The sequence below is a fragment of the Amblyomma maculatum genome, chromosome 4, assembly GCF_055883805.1.
Source record: "Amblyomma maculatum isolate TAMU_Amacu chromosome 4, ASM5588380v1, whole genome shotgun sequence".
Classification (NCBI taxonomy): domain Eukaryota; kingdom Metazoa; phylum Arthropoda; class Arachnida; order Ixodida; family Ixodidae; genus Amblyomma; species Amblyomma maculatum.
Genome location: NC_139347.1, coordinates 12,215,184 through 12,236,850, shown reverse-complemented (window position 1 = coordinate 12,236,850; position 21,667 = coordinate 12,215,184).

Here is a 21,667-nt window from a genome sequence, read left to right as displayed (position 1 = left end):
CAGACAGCAGCAAGGAGAGTTGTCGCGTAACCTCCTCGCGTACAAAAACCTTGATTACTGCATTGAGGCCAGATTGCTCCAGCTCCGCGGCCAGTCCAGCGAGCGAATCGTCAGGCGGGTGGCGAATAAAAACACGCTCTTTGCGCATCTCGTCGTAGCTTTGGCAGAGGCCGTAGACTTCCTTGACCATAATGGAACCCTTGGCTATGAACACGTTGGAAGTGCCCTCATCTGTTCCAGTAATGAATCGCCCTCTGTAATAGCCGGGTTAAAGCGGCGACACAAGTCAACAATCTCCACAATGTAACTCGTAAATGTTTCACCGGCCTGGTACGCTCTTCAGCGAAAACGCTATTCAGCGCAGAGTTTGCGAACGGCGAAGTGGCCGAAGACATCACAAAATTTGGACTTGAAGTTTAGCTAGGTGGTAATGTCAGACTCGTGGTTTCGAAAACATAGATTGGCTACATCACTCAAGTAAACGATGAAGTTCTTGAACTTGCGATTGTCGTCCCTGTTGTTGTGACGTTTTAGCCGTTTACGCAGGGTACAAGTGCATGTGACGGGCGGAGCTGGTTGCAGTAGGTTCGTTTCCGTCATTGGGGTGGTCAGCGCTCGGCTACGAAGTTCTAGGGCGAGAAGGGTACTGGTAACACCGGATGGTACCTCCACCAAGTGAAAGGAGAATTTTGTGACTTGATCCGTCGGCTAACTCTGCCAGTACCTCGGACAAAGCAGGGTAGAATTACTGCCGCAGAGCACAGCTTCAGCGCTACAAATGGACACCAGGGACAAGCAGTGGCGATAGTGATGCCGCGGCGCTGTGCGTTCTTTGTCTTATTTAGAATGACTTTGATTCCTTCGCGGACGCTTTTCCATAGACGCTGTCATCTACCTCGTCGCGACGGTGAAACAAGAAACGTCTTACCACCGGCTAGTAGCTGCGGTATTTTTATACATTAAGGAGCCTCATGGTCTGCCAGTACTCTTAATATGAGCATTTTCTGTGTGTGGACTTTGAAGAGTAAGCAAAACCAAGAGCTTAAGATATGCTTTGCCTTGCCAAAATAAACTTGTAAAAAAGGCACAATTGAAGAGGTAAGTGCCCTCCCAGTATCGATATACTTGTTACACGAACCACCTCATATGCATTTGTGCCTGCATACAGCACACTGTTTTCGCCCACTAATGCAGGTTCTGGTTACTCAGACAGCTGTTTTTCAAGTGCATTCGGCTAACATCATGGTCGCGTGTTTGGTCCTGAGATACAATTTTCCACGTGTGGGAGTGGAACAAAGAGGTTTCTGTGCGAGGGTGTGGAAGGGGGACTTGCTAGTATAGAAGATGTTCACATCTGAGCAGGTCTTTTTGTCAAAAGGCGTCCAGATATTTGCCGATCCAGTATAGAATTTCGTAGATTGGACTGGGATAGCAGGTTTAAGACGCCGAAGGTGAAATAAGTCTACTAGCCGCTACAATACTACCGCTTGTGTGAGTGAAATAAAGAAGCGTAATTTCCGAATGAAGACCTATTTACTACAATCTAGGCCCATATCACGTCTTTGACACTTGGTGGGAGAAGTTCTCGAGTTGAACGCAGATGTTTCCCATTTTTAACGCGGAGCCTTTTCTACAGAAAGACATGGCAATTGATGTGAACGAGCAGGTGTTCGCTTGTGAATTGCTCCATCTAACAGGGCTGCTCCATCTAACATCTCCATCTAACATCAATTTTCATAATATTTGATATTAATTTTGTCAAACTTCGCTATTGGAATAGCGCCGGAGACTGCGGATTGCCCTGAAAAGAGTTTGGGGATATCATTGTCGAATGTTTGATTACTGTGATAGCTGACAAAGAATGCATTATGTCGCACAAATACACAGCATCTTTGACTATGTCGGCGGCCAGGCGGAGGTTTAAGCGCGTAAAATAATGCTGTCGACAACTGTATAGTTTCAATTAGAAGTTTTCTATGAAAGCAATTTTTGTTATCGTTTTCCAACGTAATCATCGATAACTTACAAACTCATCTCTCCTGATAGTTCTATAATGTTATACGCTCTATTCTCTATCAGGACCTCGCACTACTGCTTTGTTAAGAAAAACTCAACTACAATATGTGAGCACAGGAAAACCTTCAAAAGCATGATCTTGTTAGGTATGTGACGACTAAACTATTCTCATCAATACCTTCATAAGTGTACCTCACAATATTAAACAGCAAACTGAGAAATAAAAGTGATGCTCTAGAATGATATTTCAGGACAAGCCACAGATCTGTTTGCGTGATATTAGCTATCATTATCATCGGCTTACGCCACTTCCCACGGAACACTTTTCGTTATCCGATAGGGCCATATATACCTTCCCACACTACACTCTTGAGCAGGCTGATGTCAGAGTATAGTGTTGTGGAGAATGGAGTTTCATCCAAGACTGAAAACGAAATTTATATTGAAGCAGCATGCATGATTTTTGGCATCTCTGGTGATTCAATCCATCCTAACCGGTTCTAGATAAACCCATGCAAGTAAAAAAGAATTCAGACACTGATACAAAGAATTGGCGAAACATTTTGACCCTCAATTATTCTTATGAGAAGAAGACTTCCTACAAATACGTACGAGAAACGAGTTATTGCTCCCTTTATTCAAGCGTTGCACAAAACAATGATTTCTCATGCTATGTCATTCATAAGTATATTTCTATGAGTATGTCACAGCCATGGGAGATTAACAATAATTTCATGCCTTTAATCTTTTCCAATTAGGGGCGCTGAGCGCCAATTCAGACAAAGGTACAGAAAGAGGGCCTGGTCCGCAATAAAAAAAAATGTAATCATAAATAATATGCCGTTGGCCAACGTATGCTTAGATTATTACTGCCATGAGATATATTTCAGCTTGAAAGCCCCGTTTTCGACCCAGTTTGGTAGAAATTTCAGAAAAGCGAAGGTTTGCCTGTTCCTAGGTTCTACTATAGACAATCAGATGAAATACAAACGAACGAATGCAAGCATACAAAAATTGAGGATTTCTAATACACTGTAGTTGGTCGAGGCAAGTGAGCATCCACTATACCTTTTAAACCCGTAATGCCACGGCCAACGTAGTGCGCTTTAATCTACGCGCCATTTAGAATACACAACCACTGGCTTCATCGCGGCATTTTAAATTCCACTGTTCTATTCTGCCCGAGGCTTACCTCACCAACAATGTGTTTATACTTGATGAGCAGCTTTGATTTCCGACATAATGCCGAAAACAGCAATTCTGAAGCATAATATTGTGACTATTCTTTGATCAGAAATTAGAAACTGCTTTCATCTGCAGTGGGATTCATAGCCACGTTCAACTGGAAAAGAAAATCTTTCAAGCGTTCACCAAGAATGAACGTGAGGGTGGCCGTACTTTTGGAATTCTTAACATCCTGTTAGTACTGTTAGATTTCTTTCATTTCAGCCAGCGGATTCTTTTATTTAACGATCGACGTCTGCGCCATCAAACGCTATAAAACACAAAACCCAGTCATGAAAGCAATAGCGCTAGGACGCGTTCTCGGAGCGGTGACAGCTTGTCGTGGTCCCGGGCGCTACGCCAAGCCACCGCCCTCTTTTACGACATCGAAATCAGCGCGACGGGGCTGGCAGATGAGCTGGGGGTGGTCCCGTTTTAATCAAGACCAAGGGTGCGACGTGCCTCGCCTTCTGAACGAAGCTGCAATAGCAGCGATCTTTGTTTAAGTGTCACGGGCACGTCCTCTCTGCTGCTTCTTAAAGTAAGCTTTTGACTTCGTGGGTCGCAAGCGTAAATAAATATTATCTTGCCCGTATGGATGCTAGCTTTTTATTTCATTCCGAGTGTGAGTTTTCATAGCCACGTATTTGGTATGCGCTTCTGAAAAAGCCGGGATGGTTAGCAAAATGCATGGCATAAACGGTTGGTCATTGCTACACTCGTAATAAGTTTTAGCGATACTCAAGTATCAAGATTAGTTGAGGCTGTACTCGTCTTCGTCCTGTTCACCTCTGCGTGTGCGGCTTTATCCACATGTTCGTGTGCACATCATCAACACTTCGCGTAGCTCACTTGTGTGCGAGGCACGAACTTCGAGTCGAAATAAACGCAGTCACTCGGTTCCTGTTTTATACGTCGTTAGATGCCCCTTGATCATTGTGTTGCCTCTATGCCTGCTTATTCCTCGAATTGCGGTATGGCTATCGTTGCATGTCAAACAGAAAATTTCATGTTTTCTCAGTGAGGTGTGCTTGCTGCATAGAGCCAGAGCTATACCAGAATCATACCACCTGATAACACCACCAAAAATTGAGGACACTGGTTTGCCTGCTTGGTCCGTGGGTGCTACCACAATAAACCATGCAGGTATCTAAAGAAACAGCGGATACATAATTACCTTTCAGGATAAAGTCTAAAATTTATATGACTACCAGAAAATTCATAGTGAGCTTTAGCTCCAGGTACTGCTAAAAAGAAAATAGACAGGTTATAGAGCCATCGACAGTTACTATAAGGAAGAAATTGTTTACAGAAAAGGTGTGACGTATTTCCAAACGGCTCCTGCATGGTGAAAGCAGCACTCGGGCCTTGAGCAGGTTTTATTATCGCTCATCATGTAGAGCCCGTTTTGATACTTAGCCCACAAGATAAGATCCAATTAAGTGTTAGAAAAATAACCTGTTATTTTCGCATCAATACGACTGCTGTTGGGCCAACCTAAAGGCGTTAAATAGATCAAGCCTACGCAGTCTGCAACCGCCGCTACTTAGGAAGCATGACATGCAAGGCGCCATCAATTCATCATCGCCGGTGTCCGCCGAGGGTTAGTCAGGAGAGCCGCTCCAGCTGCTTGAGCTCCGAGGCGTTTATTCGACGTTTTATTTGTACTTTGTTGTACGGTAAACATCCCGCGCCGCATTTTGAAGTTTCGTTGTTTGTTTTAGACAGTATACCTACTCAGGTACACGTTAGCTATCTACCCGAACATTCGCATACCCTCGAACAGATCAGCGGTGGTAACGATTACAATTTCTAGGCCCGTCGTGAGGCCCTTTAACGATTAGCTCAAGATGCGGCTCGAATGGCAGACTCTACAATGCTACTCGGTACCTTCTTATAACCACCTCTACAACTTATGTCTTTGCAACTGGTTTTTTCCTTCCTCTCCGATCTCTTATTAACCTACCCCACGACTCCCAGCTAGAACGGCTAGCTTCCCCTTCCCCTTCAGGGTTAGTGGCTACCGACTAAGGCGGGCATCTCCCTCATTCCCATCTCCACTTCAACTTCTACACATCACATCTTGGCTCTCCAACGTTCATATCCTCCTTCCGTCCAATGTCTCCAGTCTTCTATGCCGGTCTTCCTAACCGTCGTGGAGCACTATTCCTCACTCTTCGCGACGTAGGAAGTGACCTACACGGATGCCTCCTTCGTGGCTCATAGAGGATCCTGCGACTATGCTCTGTCCAATCCACATCTCCTAGCCTCTGCAACCATCATCAGTTTCCCATACCTCCACCAACGGGACGCATTATTTTATCAACTTGGTCTGAAGGTGTTGCCCGGAGAGTGAGCGGGCGTGGCGTCGTCTGCCGTCGTTGATACGGATCCCGAACCCAATATGGCCCTCACGTTTCGAGATATTACTGAATTATTTTGATTCGAACATGCAATTTATGCCAAACCTTGTAAGGGCCTTACAAATGTGGAGGAACGCTCACCCCTCGTCTTTACACCGAAACACTGCTGTGCCCGGCAGTTTTGAAACACTTTGACCATGCCTGTATAGGAAAATGCCCCACTGCGCGAAGAAGTCTTCAGGCATCTTCCACATGGTATATGGGCATGCCAGTCAACCCTGATCCTCGCCCCCAAACCTAACTCCACCCGGGAAGACTGGGAGGCAGCCCAGCTCGGCTTATTCGACCTTCGCAAGCCAAAAGGCACTGGTCCACCGAGCCCGAGCCACGGCAGTCGCCAATGGGCTCCTCTAATGAGGAGCCCCCCTAGGGATTGCGAGAGGTTGCCCCGGCTGCCTCAAACTTCCTCCCTGAAATGAAGTTTTTTACACGCACACGCACACGCACACGCACATGCGCACACACACACACACACACACACACACACACACACACACACACACACACACACACACACACACACACACACACACACACACACACACACACACACACACACACACACACACACACACACACACACACACACACACACACACACACACACACACACACACACGCACGCACGCACGCACGCACGCACGCACACACACACACACACACACACACACACACACACACACACACACACACACACACACACACACACGCACGCACACACACACACACACACACACACACACACACACACACACACACACACACACACACACACACACACACACACACACACACACACACACACACACACACACACACACACACACACACACACACACACACACACACACACACACACACACACACACACACACACACACACACACACACACACACACACACACACACACACACACACACACACACACACACACACACACACACACACACATTATTTTATAAGATCCTCGCCATTGTCCATGCCCTCCAGTTTTTGTCCCCTTCCCTCACTTCCAGAGTTCACACAATGTGTTTCGACTCTCAAGCCGCTCTCCGCCGCATTCAGAAGAGCACTGTGCGCCTTCCCTTCAACAAGGGTTTGAACATGCGGTCTCCACATTGTAACCTCTAACTGCTTTCTTCCATTGGACACCGGACCATTGGGGGATTGACGGATATGAGCTGGCTTCTCAACTCTCCTGTGACACTCTAAACCGGCCACCTTTAATTATTTTGTGCCATCCCGTGGAGAATGGCGGGAGACTCCCTGCGCCACGACATTAAAGATGTTTATCTCCAGCTTCGTCTGAGTGCTTATTGAAGCCTCTCAGTTGCATGCTTTGCATTGACTGTCTGTGAGCCTTGTCTTGGTATTTTGTCTTAGTTTGAGTTCCTCCTTGTCGTCTCTTGTTTGTATAAAGTTTTGGTTTCTAACTCTGACTCCGACCCTTACTCTGGATTGAAGAGGCGAAAGCTGGAAACCAAGCGGCCACCACCTTCGGTCACTACAGCTAGCTGATTTCCATGGGAACTTATAATGCAAGTCGAGGGCATATCCTTTGAGAATGGATCAGCTGCCCTCCCGTACTCTTATGGTGTCTGGGAGTGTACGCACCAATAGTGGCTAATCGTTAATAAAATACAGTTATTAACGGCTGACAAATACTAAACAGATTGAGCATACGCTCGCTCTCAAGGGCGTATTGTAGGGGTTACAGATAAACGGGCGTTGTCCTCTTATTATTGCTAAACTAAACACACTTATTTGAAGGGGAAGATCTAGCAAAAGTGATGGTTTGACAAGGAGGAAGTCGACAGGCTACCTGTGCAGCACCCACCCCCAGTCAACACCTCTTCCAAATTTTGGATACGGCATGATCATTTTTTACTCTTCCCTCCTCCTGGTGATATTGTGTGCGACGTCTGCCAACCTGTCTACATCGCGACGGCCGCCGAGAGTGAGAGCACAAGAGAATGTACAAGCAGTACTCCCGCCGGGATGGTCCGGGACTTGTTTTCGCCGCTCTTTTCACCGCCGAAGCTCAAAGCTGATGTAGCGTGGGCTCGGTCTTGCAGGCCCAAAGCGTTGGTTGGTTGGTTGGTTCATAGGAAGGGAAAGGCGCAGTATCTGTCACACTTGCTCTGTGGACACCTGAACCGCGCCGTAAGGGAAGGGATGAAGGTGGGAGTGAAAGTGGATAGACAGAAAGAGGAGCCGTAGTGGAGGGCTACGGAGTAATTTCGACCACCTGGGGATCTTTAACGTGCGCTGACATCGCACAGCACACGGACGCCTCTTCGTTTCGCCTTCATCGAAACGCAGCCGCCGTGATCGGGTTCGAACCCGGGAACTCCGGCACGGTAGTCGGGCGTCTTACCACTGCACCACCCCGGCGGGGCGCACAAAGCGTTAAATTGGTTAAATTGGTTCACAGGAAGGGAAAGGCGCAGTAACTGTCACACTTGCTCTGTGGACACCCGAACCGCGCCGTAAGGGAAGGGAGAAAGGTGGGAATGAAAGTGGAAAGAGAGAGAAAGAGGAGCCGTAGTGGAGGGCTACGGAGTAATTTCGACCACCTGGGGATCTTTAACGTGCGCTGACATCGCACAGCACACGACGCCTCTTCGTTTCACCTCCATCGAAACGCAGCCGCCGAGGTCGGGTTCGAACCCGGGAACTCCGGCACAGTAGTCGGGCGTCTTACCACTGCACCACCCTGGCGGGGCCACAAAGCGTGCAAAAACTATTTTCGGTAACTTCCAAAGGAAAAGGCCTCTTATCTCTAGTACTAACATAAAAAGAAAAAAATTCTGCCAAAACATTATTGCAACCACCACCGTTCAGAAATATGCACTTTAACGCGCAACTACATGTGTTCGAGAATAAAGAGTTTTATTTTCGAACTTAGCACGCAAGTTATGGGTTGGGTTCTGGAAAATGTTCTGACAAAAATCCCAAAGGCGGATTTTTTTTCCAAACTTCCCTGTGTTAACATTCACCTGCTCTGTCTCGATTGGGCATCATAGTTGCTCTCTAACCGTCAACATTTGCAGATGATAATGAGCATATTCCGCCTTTGATGCTCATGGCCGCCGGTGTGCAAAATTGAATTGACACCCACGACTTATTTCAATTTGTATTTTTTTAACAACTTTGTACGCCATATTATTCATCAAATCAGAATATTTGCTGAGGAGTCCGTATTTTATTCATCTGTGACTGACAGAATGGTACCTTATATCAGCGCTACAGAACGACCTGATAACGATTCTGAATTAGTGTGATAGAAGGTTCACACATTTGAAATGGCTGTGAAACAGTATTATATAGAGTCAACATTCGGACTCATGTATAGTATGCATGTATCCATGTATAATCTCAAATGCATCTTGCACGAGCTGAGTTAATGGTAGACAAAGTTATTGCAATTTCAGCTTATTCGCACATGTCTTCCCTATCTCACTGCTTTTTACACACTCAATGGCAGCCTCTCTTATGCTTCTCAGCGCTGGACTGCCAACGCGGGCGCGAGTTCTCCTGGAGGAGAACTTTATGCCGGAGCGCGGCGGCTTACTGGCTACGGTTTCGATAGTTCCGTGTCGAGAAGAATGGGAGCAGGGGCCATTCCTTGATCGATATACGCAGGCGCGCTAATCTGAAGGAGGACGCCAGTTTGAAATAGTCGGCGGAGAGGATTTGCCAATTTTGGATTGTGACTGTAAGGGCTCTGATTCATGTAGCAATTTATTATTTTCCCGTAGACAGCCGATTTCCCAAAATCTAGAGATTTAATGAGTTAGCACAGTATGTTGAAGGGTGTGGAAAGGTCTATTTAGATCCACTTGACAATAACAACTACACTACGCACCTTTCAGCGCTAAAAAAATGTTTTCTTCACCGAGATATTTTATCTGTCGTTGAGAAATTCGTTCGAGTATTCCTTAGCGTGTAAATATCTTGCAGACCCGATTTTGAATTCTCTGAATTTGCCACCCTACGCTGTCCACAATACGAAAAACGTCAAATGCGGATTTTGGGTTTTATTTTCTAACTTAAGACGTGCGCCACCTTCTTTACTTTTTCTGGCCTAAAACTAATTAGGCTCAAGCTGGAATACTCATGTGCAGTTAGGGGTCCTAATCATTCACACTTTTTGTGGCTTTGAATGCTTGCACACTTTTTTTATTTCTAAGATCTTTACGATCTCACTGTATATTTCTCCAATACTCGTTTCTAGCTGTAGAATAGGGCGATCATGTCATTTTTAAAATATTGCCCCAGCTAGCCCCTATATGTCAATCGACTTCTCAGACGAAATAGGTGGAGTTGATTGATTGCGTAACCTGTATTTAGGCGGGTGAAACGCAAAGTACTTTTTTAAAACAATTAAAATGTTTCCGTGGTTAATAGAAATATTTGCGTAATTCAATGTGTGGAGAAATTGCATAACATTCCCACTTCATGTTCTGTGCTCAGTTGTTTGAAGCGACAAATATTGAGGCTGAGAAAGGTGCGTAACCGTTTTGTTTAAAGTTCCCTATTGAACAATAATGAATTGCAAGGAAGTTGCTTTCGCAAGGTCACTTCTTAACTCAGTGAAGCCGGCAGCACTGCCGACCGTGCAAGCTAGCAATGCGCAGGATCTAGTGCGCAGGATCTAGTGCGCAGGATCTAGTGCGCCCTAGATCCAATAGGTTCCCTCAGCTTGCTCCCTGAATTGGGATGGCTACACCTTAGTTCGTCCTCTGCGGAGCACCCCATGAGGCATTTCTCATCTCATTACCTTGTGCTGTAATGGGTGTGCGTCGTGAATGAGGCCTAAGGTAGGCACCAAGTGACCCAGCACGCTCGATATACTATTCGACTTCACCGCCGAGAGCACACAATTCCTTTTATAATGGTGGAAAGAATTCCTTTTATGGTGCATGGTCAGCTTTAGCAATGAAAAGTAAACATCCTTGGTCGGTTTTTGTCATACATTACTCTTGCGTCAAGGATTGTTTGTTATTTCTAGCAAATACGCATAAAAATTCCCATTTCAATTTGTTATAACGCTTTGGCATTAAAGGGTTGTAAAAAGGTGTGGAGAGGAGAAATGAGTTGAGGGGCAAATAGAAGAATATTGTTAGTAGGAAGAGTACCGCGGCGAGGAGGAAACTCAAACCGACATTCAGATGTGACGGAGCGAACAGTGCAAAAAAGAATTCATCACGAAATTTGAAGCGGCGGACGAGCAGGAAAACACCTAGGAGAGTCCAAACGGTGGTATCGATGGAGAGGAATCGCAGCCAGGGTAAGCAGGAAGGGGACGGGGAAGTTAGGACGTTCTCATGGTCACGAACGTAGCGTGTAGGGGAGCAAGAGGAAAAACAGGACGGCATGATTTATGAGCGTACATTCGACAACGCAGCGTTCGAACATGCTTCGCGCATAAACTGATTTTGAAAGTCCGATTGCAACGACACCGATACACACATTCCTTGTGAAAGGTCGTCATTGAGTTTTGAAAGGTGGTCGCTATGCTGTGGTTTGGAGCGCTTTAGTTACATCCGCCAGCGGGGAAGGCGCTTCTCATCCTTCTCCTTTTGCTCCTCATTGCGGGTGGCCAACTGATAGAACAATTCCGTACACTGCACGGAACATTACTTGCCTCCTGCATAGCTTTCTCGGAACCAGAGTCTATTGGACGCGCTAAACCGTAAAGATTAAAAAAGAACATCATGTCTCTTCTACCTCACCGTACGAGCCATTGCCAGCATGCCCATATTGCAGATGCATGTGCCATGAAAACAGACATCGTAAGCAGAAAAAAATTGCGAAAGGAGTGCCATTTTCTAGCTAACATTTCCTGAAAGCTTCACTTAGAAGCTCTAAAATCACAAATGTTTTATGTGAGAAATAGCTCTTAATGTGAAGAGTTTTGGCTCTCGCCGTTCTACGGAGCTATGTTTAAGCTCCCGGTAGGCATAAAGGTCTTTGTGAGAAACCCTTTTATGAGCAGCATGGTCATTCGAAGGAAACGTTCTCGCTTTTTACAAGTGACACATTGCACGTTTTCTGAACGAAATTATTGGCACTTCTTTTTCCCTCTTAAAAAATTAAAACCTTCTTAAATTTTCGAACAAATCAATTTTACTGATACAAAGTTCATCCAAGAGATACGTCAGGACCCGCAGCCCCGACTTCCAGATAACCGACTAGAGTGATACGGCACAAAAACAGCTAGACCTAGAAGAGAACTGCGTTTGATATTGCTTTAAACATATTTACGCAGGAAAACCTTAGATTCGAAGCTTACTGTAACAGTCTTCCGTCTTCCGAAATGATTATTAGCTTTTGAAGCTGCAATTTTACTTTGACACCTAAGCTCTAAGGCATTCAGCATTGGGCAAGAGCCAAGCAGGATTTGGCTCACTCAGAGAAAAACCTCAGTTCTCAATTATCACCGTTAACGTTTGTCTTGCTCGAAGTTTCGAAATGGTGTCTCCTACGACTCGTCATGCCACATTGCAGCGATCAGGTAAAGGCATATGTTGTAAGGCAGGCTAACAAAGGATCGCCTTCTGTGCGGTGATACACGCTAGGCTGCAAAAGAAACAGCAGCTTTGAAAAGCATTCGATTTCGTAATCCAAGAAGGATTCCTTATCTCTGCAAAGTGCTGAGTTCAGAGGAGTGACGTAAGAGAGGTGTTTTAGTCCCATGAGTGATGTCATGCGATTTCTAACGAGGCTGCGAGTGTGCAAAAAAAAAGCCCACTAAAAGAATAAAAAAAAAAGGAATTTGCGCTTCGTGGCTCAGGGCTTCATGTTTTATGTTTGTCCGTTACAGATTAGGAGGTGAAGAACGTGCAGGGTACGTTACTGATCGATATGTTATAATAAGGTGCAATAAACACAAATATTGCAGATCCATATGGCCCATCTAAAATACCTAAATCTGCGTTCCTTGCACCGAATTTTCGGCGTTCCACAATATGCCCAAACCCGGCCAAGGCGAGCGCATTCATTTTGGCAACCAAATCGCCCGACTGGGCTCAGAAAGGTGGCATGGATCTGCAAAAAGGCCACTCAGGCATCCATGCGTGCGTAAGGGTATAAGGGCATTCATGTGGGCTCGGGTGCTTGAGCTTATTGATATTGTTTGCACACCAAGGCTTTTGCCCCTGATGCTAGAAAAGCATTTATATACATAGTTTCATATGACCTTCATGAGGCTGATTGCACCAGTGCATCGCCAGATGTCAAAATATGATTTAGGGTAGAACGAGAAAGAGAGGATGACTACACAGTATGAAAGGACACTGAACAAGTGTTAAGGGGCTGCCTCAGACGAATCAACGTTCCGATAATGGGACTTGTCTTCATTTGGGCCCAGACGTTGACAAGTCCCATTATCGGAACGTTGGCTTGGCTTGCGAACTGAGACGCCCTCTCAACGCTTGTTCAGTGCTCTTTCATAAAAAAGATAATTTAGTAATTCCAAATAGCGGGACCATCTTGGCGCCCAGCTTGTATCTTTAACGGGGACGTGGAAGACGGGGCTATTAAAGATTATGGAATGTGGCGCAGTTTGGCTTGGTAAGGTTTATAGTGTTTTATTTCCGAAAGATGCTCAAATTATAAGAAAGTCGTTGTCAAGGGCTCCATTATTGAATACACGGGGTTATTTAAAGTGCACTGACACCGACATCCCACAGTTTAAGTTCTTTGCGTTTCGCCTTCATTGAAAAGCAGTCACCTGTCTGGAATACAGCCCTATTATAGAGGTCGACCATGGAGCACCGTAAAAAATGAGGCATAGGGCAGACCATGTGGATCATTTATGATCCTGAAAAAAAAAAAAAACAGATGCATAGAACTGCTGAAAAAAGAATATTCCCGCCTCTTTTCGTGCCACAAAAGCTATGCTGTTGATAATAATTAAATCTACCTTATCAGTTGCGAATAAACACCACTCCGTTCAATTTGAACCCTTTCTATGTGAACGAAGGCCTAAATGAATGAGGTTGTCAGAGATTGTGAGTTAAAATACTGGATTAATTTTCAATGCCTGAAGGAATCTGGCAATGCTTATCTGACATTCCTCCTGATTTGAATTCAGTTCAATTCGTAGAATCCAATATTAAAATATTATTACTATAGTACTAACCGCTAACCCCTTCAACTTATTCGGCACTGATGCTGAATGCTCAATTATTTTGTGCCATGTAGAGACACACCATGCTGTGAAGCGGCGTGCCATCATTCGTTCGCCCATGAGAAGCTCCCTCATGACTGCAATTTGAGGTTCTCCACTTTGACTTCGATGAATTGAATTTTTGCAGAGAGTCCGCGCTCTGGTAAACGTCTTCGCGTATATTAGCACTGCAGCTGAAATGGTCCGAGTGTTCTGTACATTCAAGATTATGGTGTCCAAGCACACAAACGAGGGGCTATTGAATTATGTCTAAAAATAACTTATTTTCGATTCCGGAGCTACTTAGATTGCGTGATCAGAGCCAGCCAGAACTGTACAGAAGAGCAAGTAAGAAATTGACTCTGAGCAACACACCAGCAGTCAGAATATAACGCCGTGCACTAAATTCTAAAGTATTCATTAAAATAAAATTGGGTTAGAGTAAATACAGCGCTTAGAAAAGAGATTGGAGACACATGAAAGAAAAAAAGAATTCACAGAGAAGAAAACCGTCTGCCACATTTTAGCAGTCGACTGTATGGGCCAACTCCGAAGATGATGTAGGACACAAAGACGCCAGCTCTGGCACTTCTTTTCTTTTTTTTTGCGCTTTGGTGGTCGCTGACAGAGCTGTCAATATGTATGCTGTCGGTTGCGATATGGTTGTCAGGCCTGTCAAGAATTGCGTCCGGTTACTTTCCGCTGAAGTGTGTGTATGTGAAAGAAACCATGAATCTGTAGAAAGCACTGACGGCTGCTCGGAGCCAGAAGAAATGCCTTCACGGGTATAGTGTCCAGCTGTCTTTGTGTAGCGGCAACTTTCACGAAGTCACTGTCGGGGACTGCAATGACAACTAGAGGGCTCCGCATAAGACTGACATTGCTACATATTTACGAATTACACAGCGTCGGCGCAAGAATTGGGTGGCCAGAGGCGGGCTTCAGTAGACGTTACTTGAAATATTGCTAGGTAAGGAGAGATGCAGGAGAGATATAGTTTCCTACAGAGGTCAATGGGCGCTGAAAAGGATAACACTGTAACAAGCATTCATTAAGAGTGAAATTTCACTTCGTGTGTAGCGGTGTTATTTTAAAACTCCTGATGATAAAACTCCCCTCTTCGTTTAGAATGTACATCAAATGCTCCTATAGCATTGATAACAGGGGGTTACAGTGGAACTAAAATGCCGCAAAAATCATTGGTGGCAGCAGATTCTGCCCATCGTACTCAGATACCATTTTTGAAACTACTTCCCCTTGTCAAGAATTCGTATTTTTTTCTGACTACCCAGTAATGGTAAAAAATCTAGCACTTTATTATTCTTAACTGGGTATACACAATTCTCTAACATTTATTGCATGTTCGGTTATTTTACTAGTGCACGTAGGCTTTCCATATGTGTTACCGGTGACACGCTGGGATGAGTGTGTCGTGTTAGCCCAGGCAGGGGGGCGTAGCCGCATACGCGCCGGAGCGCTGTCCGAGAAAGCCGTCCAGACACCGTGCTCCCAAGCGACGAAAATGACCCCCCATTTATTATCGCACTCCGCTTTATACACTTGCGCCGCAGATCCACTATCGCAGTCGCAGCTGCCAGTGGCTGCTGACGTGGCGCGGCAAGCCGAAACAGGTGATAACAGCACATAGTGGTGGCACCAAGCATAACAGAACGGATCCGCTATTCCACTGTAGAGTATGTAACACTGCGTTTATGCCAGTTCTCCTTTACATAAACTGCCAAATATCCGATGGCAATTTTGTTTCTGTCGGACAGTTTTTCGATTATAGGAAATTGGTTGATCAGCTGGCTGTGTTAAGTCTTTATTTTTGATGATCTTTTATTACTGACGCAAGCGTGAGCACTGGTGGCGTCCGGTCTCCCACACCTTTATAGCTTATCAGGTTGCTCGTCTGGTCTCTCGAAAGATAACCTCAGTTGTTTACGTTCAGCTTAGCCGGAATGCAACTACCAGCGACAAAAAACATTGATCGTTTGAGGCCAAGCTTTCGGTGGTCGCTAGCCATTAGATGTGTTGGAGGAAATGGTTCGCAAAGCAAACCAAACACTTTAGAGGTGTAAGCAAACAAAAAGATATTAGATATTGTTACGAAGAAGATCGGCAGTCGCGCGAGAGGAGCCTTCGCGCTAGGCCAACCATTAAATCATCCTTCACCCTCTCGCCATGTTGTGCTGTCCTCTTCGCTTGTCATCACGTAACGGGTGGGGGTTGCGTGTTCATGTTCATCGGTTCCTTCGAGTCTTTCGGGTCCTTCGTCTCGGTTCTGGTTGGTCTGTCTGTTCTCCTTGTCTTCAGGTTCGGGTTGGGGGCTGGGCGGTGGTAGTTGGTCGGGTCTGGGCTGGAAGGGATGGGGCGAAGCTGCTCGGCGATATCTCTGGGCCCTCAGTCGATGGTCCCGGCTTACAGATGGCGTCGATGCTTCAAGGCGAGGATGGGGATGACGTACCCAGCACCTCTACCAAAATGTTACTTGGTGACAAGCGAAGAGGACAGCACAACATGGCGATAGGGTGAAGGATGATTTATTGGTTGGCCTAGCGCGAGGGCTCCTGTCGCGCCACTGCCAATCTTCTTCTTCGTAACAATATCATTCCTTAGAACGCGTGCCTAGCATTCCAAAAAAATAAAAAGCTACTGAAGCAAAGCAGTACTGAACAGAGGCTATAATACTGAAACACGTCCTACAAAAACAGTGTATGTTTACATGAGATAGGCAAACAAAATAAAGGAAAACTTTTCCATCCGGAATTCGGGCAGTCCCACATTTCTATAGCGGCACGATGGGGCCGTCTGAATCCTTTTCTGCGCATTTCATGTTCTTTCTGAAGAAAGAACATTTTCTTCAAAAGTTTATCGCTGCCGAGTGTGGGGAAGCTATTATGCTGTATTATGTATTTTGTGTCTAAAAGAAATCGACGTGTTGAGCACTGCAATATAACGCGTTCACCAGGAGGGGGAGGAAGATGAGGAGGAAAGGCAGGGAGGTTAACCGGTAAAGGAGCTGGTTCGTTACCCTGCACTGGGGGAGATGGGTAGGTGGGTATAAACGTTGTGGGTGAGGGAGGGATGGGTGATGACAGTACAGTTACATCACAAACATGTCACATCACATCACGTCACAGTCATACCACGTAACGTAAAAAATCATAGCCTTTCGATCAGTCCTGTGCTTTTCATAAAGCGGAACAGTGCCTGGGAGACCTTCACCGCAGACGATCGCCGTGGCCAGGGAACTGGGATCTTAATTTCAGTTAGTGGGCGTCCATCTAGACGCTCCAGCGCATGGCACTCACAAAGAATGTGACCTATAGTCTCATCGCACCTGTAGTTGGTGCATGCAGGGTTATTTGCCATACCTATCACAAAAGAATAAGAGTTTGTAAGCTTTCACCAGGGGTCGTCAGGTGGCATAGGTCCTTGAACACACCCGAACAGCGCTTCAAGCGTCACCAGTGCATCAGTAGCATTCCCATAGATTCGTAACGGTTCGCTTGCAAGCAGTCATGTTGATGAAATAAAAACTGATTAACATCGATGACGATGACAATTAATACTATTTGTTTGGCCAAAGATCCGTAGTCGAGGGCTCCTGCAGCAGTTCCTTTCACCTAATCTCAGCCTACCAGAGTGCGCTTCTATTCCAATCCTAGCTGGACAGCAGAACTTGTCAGTAGGCTGGGTTGAGGTTAGGTTAAAGGGGACTGCCGGACTGGGATATATAGGGACCTAGGGAACGTTGTATAGAAAAATATATTCATTACAATGTGGGTATTTATTAGTGGAAATGTGTGATGTATTTTGCACAGGAAGCTCTAAATAGTGCATTTATCTTCTGTTTTGAAATGTTTACAGTATACAACGCTGGTTATTCGCAAGGTCATCCGTAGAGAGCGAATTTGTTACAGACGTAAATACTGCCTTCTATCTGTTACTGGATGGCCGTGCATTCACGCACGAGTCTTTTGTGAGAAAGTAAATATATGCGCCTGCCGAGGCGTTGATGTTGTAGAAGACGTATATTTGCTCTGCACTAACTTTGATGGAGTGTCGTCGATGACGATTCGTAGTGGCTAGATGACGCCTCCGCTGTCTGCAGCGAGTGTTTTGACCGCGGCAGGTGCATGCTGGTTCAGAGAAAGTGATTCATTATTACTTCCTTAGATGATGCGGTGATATACGATCTGAGGATTCTGGCTATGCATGTAGATATGAGGCCCATGAGGTGGTTCTACATGATGTTCACAAGTTTATGGGGATGTATGGGGGATTGGGAGGGGGTGTTTGAGACAAATGGGGATTTAAATATTTCACGCGCTCAACCCTTTCAGCTCTGGAATTTTTATTTCAGTGGGAGAAATGTTTTTGAATTGTTTTCCTAATAAATATGACCTCAGAGGTCCCAAACAGAAAATGGACATCAGGGCTCTGTGGTTGTGAAATAAAAAATAGCTCTTTTTTTTCCTGTATTCAGAAATTCAGAACGGTCTGGAAAATGAGAACCTGCATCTTATTTGACAGTATGGATGTCTTTAAAACAATTCAGGGAATTCTTGAGGCAGAAATGAGCACGACGCTTCTTATAAAATATGCGCCTCTTTTCAGAGCATCACCCTATTTTTGTGCCACTTTGCCCTGTTGTCGTGGTGATAAGGCCAGTGGCTTATTCGGCCCTGGATTTTATAAATTTTGAACATGACTTTTTCCCAGATGTTTTTTTTTAAACATCGGAAATTCGAACTAGTTGGAGCACTGCCTAATGGCCGCTACACTCCAGTGCTTTTCGGCGAGGGAAACACATTTTGAGAAAGCTTAAGCATCAAAATAGCATTGTTCCTGGCCCTTATGACATGGTCACACTAACAATATGTTTTGTATAAATTTCCTTCTTGTAACCACTAAGCCTGGGGCAACCGCAAATACGTCTGTACTTGGCCACTTTGACGAAAACGCCGAGACCGAAATTCACACTGACGCGAGCAGTGTGGGCCTAGGAGCCGTTCTCATCCAGTAGAGTGCCGGACAGGAGAAAGCAATCGCGTACGCTAGCACGTACCCCTCAAAAAAACCGAAGTCAATTACTCGACGACCGAGAAGGAGTACCTTGCGATCATCTGGGCCACTTCTAAGTTTCGTCTATACCTATACGGTTGACCATTCAATGTGGTAAGCGACCATCACGCGCACTGCTGGCTGGCCGCCGCCTTGCCAGATGGAGCCTACGACTTCAAGAATTTGACTTGACTGTAGTCTATAAGTCGGGCCGGAAGCATTCCGACGCAGACTGCTTATCCCGCACTCCCGTCGACGCTCCCCCGAAGGACGATGACGATGATGCCTTTTTGGGACCGGTAAGCGCCAACAGTTTCGAAGAACAACAGCGATCAGACCCTGAGCTGAAAGCGCTATCCTATTACTAAGAAGGAAAGACCGCTTCCCCTCCTGATGTGTTCAGGCGACATTTATCATCGTTCGCGTTGAGCAATGGCCTCCTTGTGAAGAAGAACTTCGCACCCAACAGGACCGCGTAGCTTCTTGTAGTGCCTAAAAAACCTCCGCCAGGAAATTTTGCAAGCATTGCATGATGAGCCCACAGCAGGCCATCTCCAATTTGCGCGCACATTGCGTCGAATTCAGGAGAGGTACTACTGGCCGCGACTGCCTGCCGAAGTTGCCCACTACGTGAAGACGTGTCGTGAGTGCTAACGACGCAAGACGCCGCCGATCAGACCAGCAGGACTATTAAACCCGATTCCGCCCCCAATCCTGCCCTTTTTACAAATTGGGATGGATCTCCTCTGCCCCTTTCCATCTTCGTCTATGGTTAACAAGTGGATCATCGAGGTCACTGACTACCTTACCCGTTACGCCGAAGCAAGAGCACTACCAAATGGTACCGCAGCAGAAGTTGCCAAATTTTTTGTCGAACAAGTCTCTTGCGACATGGCGCCCCAGAAGTGCTCATCACGGACAGGGGAACGGCGTTTATGACAGAGTTGACGCAAGCCATCCTGGAATACAGTCATACAAGCCATAGACGAACAACTGCGTACCATTCTAAGACGAATGGCCTTACGGAGCGCCTGAATAAAACGATCGCGGACATGATCGCCATGTACATCGACGCTGAACTCAAGACCTGGGACGCCATCTTGCCGTACGCGATCTTGGCGTATAACACGGCAGTCCAGGAGACGACCAGAGCGACCTCGTTTAAGCTTGTGTATGGCAGGGAGCCCACGACGACGCTCGACGCAATACTGCCGCACGTAACCAACTAGGACAAATTTGACGTCGCCGCCTACCTGCAGCGTGCAGGGGAAGCCCGACGACTCGCACGGCTGCGTATTAGAGAGCAACAGCGCACCCACAGGCGACAGTACAACTTACGACGACGCCACGCAAAGTACAATTCTGGAGACCAAGTGTGGGTTTGGACACCAATTCGCCGTCGCGGACTAAGTCAAAGGTTGTTGCGTCGATACTTTAGGCCGTACAAAATTATTCGCCGCGTCGGACCACTGGACTATGAAGTCATTCCCGACGGAACGTCAGCGTCACAACGGCGATGCGCGCGCCCAGAAATTGTACATTTTGTACGAATGAAGCCATATTACGCGCGTTAAAAAAATCTGTGATGGTTAAACTGTGCAGTGTTTATGTTTAAGTTGCTTTGTTTTTGAACAACGAGGCGATGTTTTTTAAAAGGGGGAGTAATGCCGCGAAACCTTGAAAATTTTATTTGTTGTTTTTACCAGCCGCCGGCATACGGCCTTACCACTCTGATTATGGATCGCGTATAAGTTCCGTATTCTTTGTTTGTAATGCTCGATGTCGCGAATCACACCTTTATCAGTTTCGTTGTAGCGCAAGATGCACCGAGATCTGTCTCGAAGGTTCCGGCCACTCGGGTGTCTTTCTACAGTGTTCCTGCCTGTGCTGGTAGCTGTTTGCAATGTTATCTAGATTGTTCTGAGCAGCCTTTAAATTGAGCGTTGACGAGTGCGACTGGCATTCTTCGTTCGACGATCGACGAGCACGTTTGTTGCTATCGCCGCCATCGAGTTGCTTAGTTTTTTTTGCGGGCTCAAGTCAGCCCAATAAAAAGTTTTTTCAGTGCAATCAACGACTCTTCATTTGTGTCAACGACCTTGTCACCACTACGTGACAATATATTGTCACGGAAGTAGAAGTCAGAGCTTCATCAGCTTTTGTGTGAGTGCTTGGTTCGGCCTTGATCTAATTTCAAAGTCCTTTAATGGCACCCGGACAAAATATTGTTGTACATGTGAGTAGAGGCTTCGCTCTAAACTAAAATTTATGTGAAGTTTTTTGTACCTGTAACGCGCAGCAGGAAACAATAATTTCTTCGATATTTGGGAGCGTGACAGCTTTACTTGGCTATGTGCATTGAAAATAACCATTATTTCCTCCCCATCCTTCTCTAATCATCAATCACTCATTCTAAACATTTTTAGGGCTGTAAACCAATTGTAACGAGTCATATCTGACAACAAAAACATCAGACGGATTACTAAATTAATATCCACTTTTTGTTATTACTGGAATAGGAAATGAAACTATGAAATAAAAATAAAACAGGAAATAAAAAACATACACCTGAAGTTTTTTATGAACCCGTTTGAACCTGTTCGGACAAGGTCGAACCGGTTCGAACCGGAACGTAATGTGTCTCCTTAGCCAAAACCGACCCCGAACCCGAAAGGCGTGAATCCGAATGAAACTCGAAAAAGTTCCGGTTCGACACCCTGGTCACAAAGAACCTCGTAAACGAAAAACGACCCACTT